This window comes from Danio rerio, chromosome 19, assembly GCF_049306965.1.
Source record: "Danio rerio strain Tuebingen ecotype United States chromosome 19, GRCz12tu, whole genome shotgun sequence".
NCBI lineage: Eukaryota > Metazoa > Chordata > Actinopteri > Cypriniformes > Danionidae > Danio > Danio rerio.
This window is the reverse complement of record NC_133194.1, coordinates 29,669,342-29,677,992: the sequence shown is the minus strand read 5'-3', so window position 1 is coordinate 29,677,992 and position 8,651 is coordinate 29,669,342. Positions and strand designations below refer to the sequence as shown.

General features: G+C 37.3%; 1 protein-coding gene across 3 annotated transcripts in view; it reads left to right on the top strand.

Moving 5' to 3' along the window:
* Nucleotides 1-215: 215 nt before the first annotated feature.
* gabbr1b (gamma-aminobutyric acid (GABA) B receptor, 1b) overlaps nucleotides 216-8,651 on the top strand; it is a 227,480-nt gene continuing 219,044 nt past the window's right edge. For all 3 annotated transcript variants that reach the window (XM_003200605.6, XM_005170102.5, XM_068215287.2), the window contains exon 1: nucleotides 216-959. The gene's annotated coding sequence lies outside the window, so the exon portion shown is untranslated. The remainder of the gene's footprint in view (nucleotides 960-8,651) is intronic.

Here is an 8,651-nt window from a genome sequence, read left to right as displayed (position 1 = left end):
GGCTTCCACTGGCTCATCCACCCTGCGCAGGGAGGAGGTCTGCACTATTTATCTGGGATATGAGCGCACCATCTGTCTTTCCGTCAGCCAATGAGCGCTTTAATTCCCACTCTATTCACCGGCGGTGTCTTCATGTAGTGTGCAGACTGCACAGACTACAGACTGCAGATGAGGGAGAGAGAGAGAGCAGCACTGCCCTGTGACGTCGCGAGGGACAGTAGAGAGAGCGCGAGGCAGGAGAGGGAGGCTCCGCGAGCCGTCGTCGTCCGTCGTCCGTCCGTGTGTAGCTGCCGTCTTGCTTTTTTTGCCGATATTACATCATATATCAATATAAATTCATCCCCGACATGTCTCCAAAGAGGATACTCTCATGAGCCGTTTAATTGCCATCGATATTTGGTATTTGTTTTTTACCTGCAAGTCTTTTAGACGACGGAATCATGGCAAGTACATCAGCGTCTGATATTGGTACGTTTTTCCGTTTGTAAACAGTAGTGTGTGATGCTTTACGTCTAACACAACTCGTAATCGCTTCTTTTCGCGTGTGCGCTTTGTCGTGTTTGTTGTCATTGGCTGTAATCGAGCAATACATTAACGCGAAGCACAAGTGTAAATCTTGGGTTTTCAATTACGGTTATTTTGTAATGTACAAAAATTCGACTGTTATTTAATTACCCGATTATCTAAAAAGCAATCGTGCAAGGTGACTCTCGCACATGTCGAATCGCGACGCACGCAATATTAATCGTACCAGAGCAATTTCACGCGCAGAAAGACAGCTGAAGTTTAATACGAAGCTGTGCTTAGTGAACGCCTAGCGCGAGCAATTAAACGACCGTATTTATTTACCTGTCGTACGCACACGTACACACACACACGCACACACGTTGGCTTTATCAAGCATCACTGAAGGACCATCTCTACTCGCACACCGTTCCCAAAAGAGCCTGCACGACGCAGTAAGTAATATAATTGTGTGCAATAATTGTTCTCGTCAGGGGTCTCATCTACCTTACAGTGGAACTGTTTAATTGAATGCGTGTCATTATTAGGATGTTTCTTTAGAGTTCTCCACACAGATGCTTAAGTCTAGAAATGTCAGTAGACGTTATTTAAATGGCCATAATTGACTGCAAGTTGACTTGAAGAGATTTGTGTACTGGAGTCTTAAGGTTTGAATGGTCGCTGTCCGTGGTGCTGAAACTGATGACAGCTGAGTTATAGCAGTGTTTCTCAATCCGGGTCCTGGAGCTTCACAGCACATTTTAGCAGCCTCTCTTATTTTAAACAATTGATTGAACTCCAAAATCTTAAATGAATACAATGTTTATAATAGTAATAATGAATAAGCCACCATTCTTACAGTGTACGTTAATCGTAACGCATGCGACTGACCCTAAATCAAACTTCAATATCTTAACTCTATATTAATGGTTATTTTATATTAATATATAAATATCAGGTATTTAACTATTAAAAATGAACAATAAATAGTTTACTATGAATTACTGTAGTTTTTTTAATTTAAATTGTTTGTTTTCTTATAATTAAAAAATACTTTCATGCAAATATATTTAATTATTTAAATTGAAGTAAAATATTGTAAATTATTTGTGGAATCCATCATATTTGTGTTTTTCTTATACGTTTTATGGAATTTAGGTGTTGTTTATGCTGTTGTAGTCATACAGTACATTACTCTGATTATGTTCTGGTATGACAGATTCAAATGTTGGCAGCTCTCCCAACATTAAATTGGTGTTGCGTTAATTTCATGGATTAAAAACATGCAATTTATACTTAAATTTATATATTTAAGATGCATTTTACAGCTCTTATTAATTTTTGCAAAATCACTGTGGATGTTAATTTACAGTGCATTAAATAACTTACAAATATTTAATTGTAATGTAGATAATTAGTATGTTAAAGCTAACTTTAAAATGAATAAATGCAGTGTAAGAATTTTTCAATGTTAGTTCAACGAATGTTAACATAATAAATCTTTTTTTTTTTTTAATTATACTACCTCAAAATGACTTGTGTAATGCTTGCAGCTTCCTGCGGGTGTTATTAAATGTTAGATTTAGGGTAAAATAGACTAGAAAGGCATTCAAATGTGTATTGCTGAGGGCCCTTCAGGGACAGGATTGGGAAACACACATAATTCAGAATTTCTTTTTGCAGGTTTCTAGAGAGCCTTAACACTGCAATGTCTTCCCTATTTTAATCAGTTTCTCTTTTCACTGATCACTTCATCTGTATAATGCTTTATGAAATGAATGTATCAAATAAACTTCATCTGGTCCTGCAAGACAGATGATGGTGTGAAGGTGGCGGTTGACTGGTTTTGATTGTTTTGTTCGTTTTGAATATTGATGTGAAACTGAATCTCTGTCATTGTGCTACAGTTGTTATATATCTGATTGAAACTCATGTGATGCATGAGTGTCAGTCTGTGTTTCATGCATAGTAAAGGGAGAATATGTGCTACTTTAAAGGGGCTACTTATCACTCGTGCTTGTGCACATGTAACAAACACTGACTGAACGTGATGCAATACCTAAATGTACTCAGCTTTTTGAATGGCTCTTTCAGCATTGTACAAACATTAATTTCATGTGTTATAGAATGGAAGAGAGGCTTTTGGGAGCATGTGTAAATGTCATATCTTTTTGAGCACACATGAATGGGCTTTCATACACAAACAAGGTCTTGTTTTTTGTGTTTTATTAAAAGCGAATAGGTCATATTAAATTATAACGTTTTAGACTAGCTGATTTAGACAACACGTGGCACATCTTTAATTTATGTGACATGAGTACGCTGTTTATTATAACAACTATGGTAATTATGAATTAATTACCAAACTCACAGCATAAAAATAGTTTTTATGTATTATTTTGCAGTCACACATTTTAGGTATTTATTTTATAATAATAGCAGTGGGCTATCATTTGATACAAGATGCAATAGATCCTAAACCAAACTGTAATATCTTAATGCTATTATAAAAGTTCATTAACATAACAATTGCTAAAGAAATATAAAGTACTTACATTTGTAGTAATACAGCTACAGCAAGGCTACCATATAATCGACGGAGGCTTATTGTGAATACGTACCTCTGTATACATTTCAGGAGAGCATCATGTATGCAGCCAGAGGTTCGTTAGGCTGCGTTTTTCCTTTAAATGAATGTTATGGGGTGGTAAGACGCAGCTGGCTGCTTCTGTTTTCGCACTACCAGCTGACTGATTATCTCTGTGTGGACGTTTTTTCCCCGCTGTTACCAGTTTGCCCCGTAGCTTACCGCCTATGTCGGCAGACTTGTGATGTAGAGAGGAGTTGACCGTAACAATGGGGTTCGAGTTTGGCAAAGAATGGTTCCAGAAAGGCTGTGCCAGATCATATGCATTCGCTTGACGTTGTAGTATAAATCAGCCTTAAGAGTCATTATGTTATAAATTACGTCAAGAACTTTCAAGAGTGTCTGTGCTCCCTGTCTCATGCCTTCAAAGACCACCACAGGTTGATTGCGTGTCGGCATTGTCTACTGAGGTGTAAGTCATTTATTAATAAATGCTGCTTTATTTGCACATCTTTTATGCATTATTCTAGTTTTGCACACAAATTCCATTTGCATTTTTGGATGGAAACATAGCTACTGTTGGTTGGGTTTAGGGAAGGGGTGGGTAGACAGATCGGTCAGTCCTTCAGTTAGTCGACAGTGACCTCTTGTGGATTTATGCGAGAACAACAGGAGCGAATGGCACTTGGGAGAGAAATTTGAGATCTAAAAAAGTGTACACAAATACACATACCTCCTGGGATGTATTTCTGTCACCGACTCGTTCCCAGTCATTCCCCTCGCTGGCCAGCAGAGGTCATCATCACCGGACTTCTAACACATTACGTCATCCTCATTGACTGATGTCACACACACACCTGCAGCACATCTCATAATCACCTGGCACACACATATATGCAGCACTCACACACGCTTCAGTGCGAAGTCTTGCTCTGCCCCGGCTAATACTACTGAGCGTTTCTCATCCTTGCCTGCTTTCCCGTTGAATACCTTGGACTGTTTCTCGACCTTGTTTTACCTGCCGCCTGCCTTAAACCCTAGCCTGAATACTGACTTTGATTCTCGCCGCCTGCCTCTGGCCCATGCCTGAATACTCACCTTGTGTTTGTCTGCCGCCAGCCCATCGACTTGAGACTACTGTGTTTGATGTGAGTTTGCACACGCATAACATCTGTGTGCTTATTGTTATTAAACTCTGTTCAATAAATATACTGCAAATGGATCCCTCTGTGTCAGACCCTTCGTTACAATCTCCAGAAATGTATATAGCAGTACATATTCAGAATAAGCCTGGGTTTCATATAATAGGGTTAAATTTAAAGAAGGACAATAGATGCTTTAATGTAAAATACTGTAGAATAGTATTTTACATAACCTAAATGCATCAACCTAATATTTTTTAATATTAAAGGATATTTTTGACTTGCTGTTTTAGACAACGTCTTTAGTTTAGATGACTAAATATTTTAGCAACATTTTCCGTGGGCAATGCTGAAATCACTGCCTATTTTCTACTATATTTTGCAACATTCATGTAATCTTGCCTTCAGTGTACTGAATGTTTGTAATATTCATTCTGGGGCTAATTAACACAACTATCAAGGTTTTAAAAAGGAGCATGACCACTATTTGCTTTGGCAACAGCTTTTTCTTGGAAGGCTGTTGACAGCCCTGAACTGTGTGTAGTGAGAAATTACACTATTTAAGGTATTACTTCTATTAAAGAAACACAACGTATAACAAGTGGGATATATTAAATATCTTTGCAGGTTTACATCCAAATTATTTGATGCAAAAGCAATTTTCACTCTGAAATACTTCATCAATTTCACCCAAAATGACAGCTTATATGCGTATTATCCTGTAAAAAGATGTTATCCAACAATGCTGTGAAATCACGAGACCTAATGACCTCATTGAGAGACAGTTTCTAGTACAATTAGAGATCCACCTCCAATTTTAGCATGTAGGTATTAGGCTGAAAGATCACTTATCAGGCTACATTATGCTTCAAATATACTAACTTTACAAGCACAGTTGCATCTCTGTAAAATCCGCCTTTGTACAGCACAGCTTATGTGAAGCCTTGAATATTCTTCTGGGTCACAGAGGTGCCGACTGAATTCTGTGCATTTTATTTAAGCCGCACTTTTGTGGCATTTAGCAATTATGCTGTGAAGGCTGCCTCTGTCAGTAAGTGGCAACTTTCAGGCACTATTCCATTTCGCCGAAGCCGTTTGTGCATGTCTGGCATATTGTTGTTATTTCCTAAGATGTTCTCCTTGACATTTTAAGTCATTTGATAGCTTTGTGACTGATGCACCTGTAATTTAAGCATAGGTTATTCAGCCTCGCTGCCACTGTGTTATGTGCCTGGTGTTGCTTTGAAGACTCGCATATCAAAAAATGCAAACTGTCAGATCTCCTTTATAACTGACACAAACTGTGAACTGACAATCAGCCTAGCGTGTGACTCACTTTTGCAGCTGCATTTGCAATTGCGATTTGGGTTAAAGTCTTAAATGACCAGCTATTTCATCCATGTAGGGATGCTGAAGCTTTGCATATATGTGCATGGGAGTGCTTATTTTCTTGTGTTTGTGTTTTGATGGTGTATTTTAATGGTAATATGAGGCATCTGCCACTTAAAGGAGGTATTTTTATTGCAGTTTATGCAGGTGTGGAGTGTCTGGAAGCGTAAATGGGGTTAATTGGCATTTCCGTTGTGTATTACTTATGTGTTCATCAGCAAAATAAAACCCCCCAGGGGTAGAGAGCGAGTTAACGAACTCTCTTAATTAGAGGAATGATGAATAATAAAGTTTTTATCATGTCCATGTGGAGCTGCTGATTGAATGCTATATTAATGCATCTAGATCAAGAGACATGAGGTGATAAATATATACAGTTAATGTTGGAGATATATAAATATGCAGCGCTCACTATAGATAGATAGATGGATCTAAACAGACATTGACTGATTAGTCTGATTGATCGGAATGCACACTGAATGCTTATGCGCTTCATTGAGCAATCGGTAAACAACAAGATGCAGCGCTGCATGTTAAACAATGTCATTGTTTGAAGTGTCCACAATATATTTGTCCAGTAGTCAAATGTTTTTTGTTTGGATTAACAGAGTTTGCCGGTAAGAGCATGACCTGCGGAAGCATGAACACAGTGTCTGCTATTAATTTGATCCTGAAAATAATGTTTGCTAACCGCTCTGTTTATTTTTTTTAAATAGGAATTGATTTTATTCATTGCCTGGATCATTTAAAAGTGTGCGTCAAATAGGGCCATGGAGCCAGCTGCTTAGAGCCGAGGGGTTCAAAGCAAGAGAGATTCAGAGCAACATTTAAAAAGGAAAGTCATTTTAGATTCAGAGGCTGAAGAGCAAGTTATTACGTTTTGATAGAAGTTTATGAAGCCAAACATTTTTTTTTTTTTGGAATAATGTGCACCGTTGAATCATGCACAGTAAGACTCAAGAATGTGCATTAAAAAGTAAATGGGATCCATTAGGATTTGTATTGATTTTAAAAGAGCATCGCTTCGCCAAACCCAATTTTGTGTTGCCCCAAATTTTGGAAGCATTCATGAATGAAATGCCACCAACACAACCATGACCTCTCAGATATTCACCCTTCTTCAGAGTGCAAACACTGAAGCCGCAGGGCTAGCATCTAGGTTAATTTGAGGTTAGCCAACATGGTTTTAGGAGGAAAACAGTAGCTTTTTGCTACTCTACACTTCTATACTGTGTTTTTGCTTGGTTGAAATTGTGCTTTCCATGCCCCACTTATGTCTGATCACAGGACAAAGGGTCTTATTGTTGCTTCTTATTTATGGTTGTTTGTAATATTGTGTTTCCGAATGATTCTGTTTGTGTTTTCATCCTAAATAAAATTTTAGTACTGTATATTACATTTTGTTTAAGCATTCCACAAACAAACAATTCCTCCCAATGAGTTGCAAAGTGTCCTTTAATAGTGGTGTTAGTGCTGCTTGGCATTCCAGAATGCTCCATCAGACCCATTAACACAATTCAAACTAAATTAGCATCCAGAGCAATAGACGATAATGCTGTTTATTAGAAGTGTTCTGCATTTTGTCTTCTGCTCCTTTGTTTGTGGATTCTGATTAGCTGTCATTGGTTTTATTGTCAGCAGCACACACAAAAAAAAAAAACAATTCTGAATGTGATTACAATATTATTATCTCATTTTGCCATTACTGTAATATTTATATGCTTAAAAATACTGTAAGATATACATGAAAATTGACAGCTGTGGTTACCATCATTTTACTATTAAAAAACATTAGAAACATTGAAAGATATGTTTATATTTTAGTGTTCTACATTGCGTTAACTTAATGGGCTCTATTTTAACGATCTAGGTGCAAAGTCTAAAGCTCATGGCATAAAAGCATTAGGGCATTATTTGCAGCATTATTTGCTATTTTAAGGACGGAAAAATAAGCTTTGCGCCACGCTGCATGGTCTAACAGGTTGTGCTTATTCTCCTAATGAGTTGTAGGTGTGTTTTGAGCATAACGTGCATTAAACCAATCAGAGTCTCATCTCTGACTCCCTTTAAGAGTCAGTTGTGTCACGCCATAGTGCATTTGCTGTTTACATGGCTAGTGTATTATACACTAGTGTATAAACAGTAGTCTCCTCCATTTGGCCTCTTTACTTTCTTTTTACTTTACTTTTACTCTTTAAATTACTCCTTTACTTTCGTGGATAAGAAAACAGTGTTGTACGCACTCCACCGAAGTCATCCATAGGCCCACATATTTCATTTAGTTTAAGAGATGTGATTCAAAACTATTTCTAAATTCAGTTCTCATTTCCACCAAACAAATTAATGAACAATAATAATGAAGTGTGGTCAAACAACTGAGTTATATCCAAACACACGTCCTGTTCTTATGCCTCATATGGTACAAAAACCGACAGGTGGACAAATCTAAGCTTGTTTTTTTTAAAACAAATATTAATTATACTAAAGTAAATTGTCATGAATGCACTGAAAAAGCCCCCGGGCATGGAGGTAGGGTTTTTTATATTTATGTAGAAAATATTAAGTTTTGAAACATTTTTGTGTATTAAGGAATACGTACACGTTTAAGGCAGGTAACTAATGCACTCTGCGCTGGAAGCGCCAACAATGCACCCTAAAACACCTCCTTTCTAGACCGGTACACCCAGGAGTCCACAAAGTGGTGCAACTTGATTTACTACTTAAACAACGTGGCACAAAACAGGAAAATTATGGTTGCGCTCATCTAAAAATAGCAACAAATCGCACCAAACACATCTTGCGCCTTATTAAGCCATGTGTATGATAGGGCCCACAGTGTTAAACATTATACTAATATTTTTAAATACTGAAATCTACATATTGTAAATTTGTTGCACAGACAAAACACAACTAAAAGCAAGTGGTTGTATCAAGTAATACAATAAACTTTACTTATCAACATAAAACTCTAATGTACAGAACTGATGAGTAAATCTGTAGTAGTGAAATATGCAGGGAATTCCAGGAAA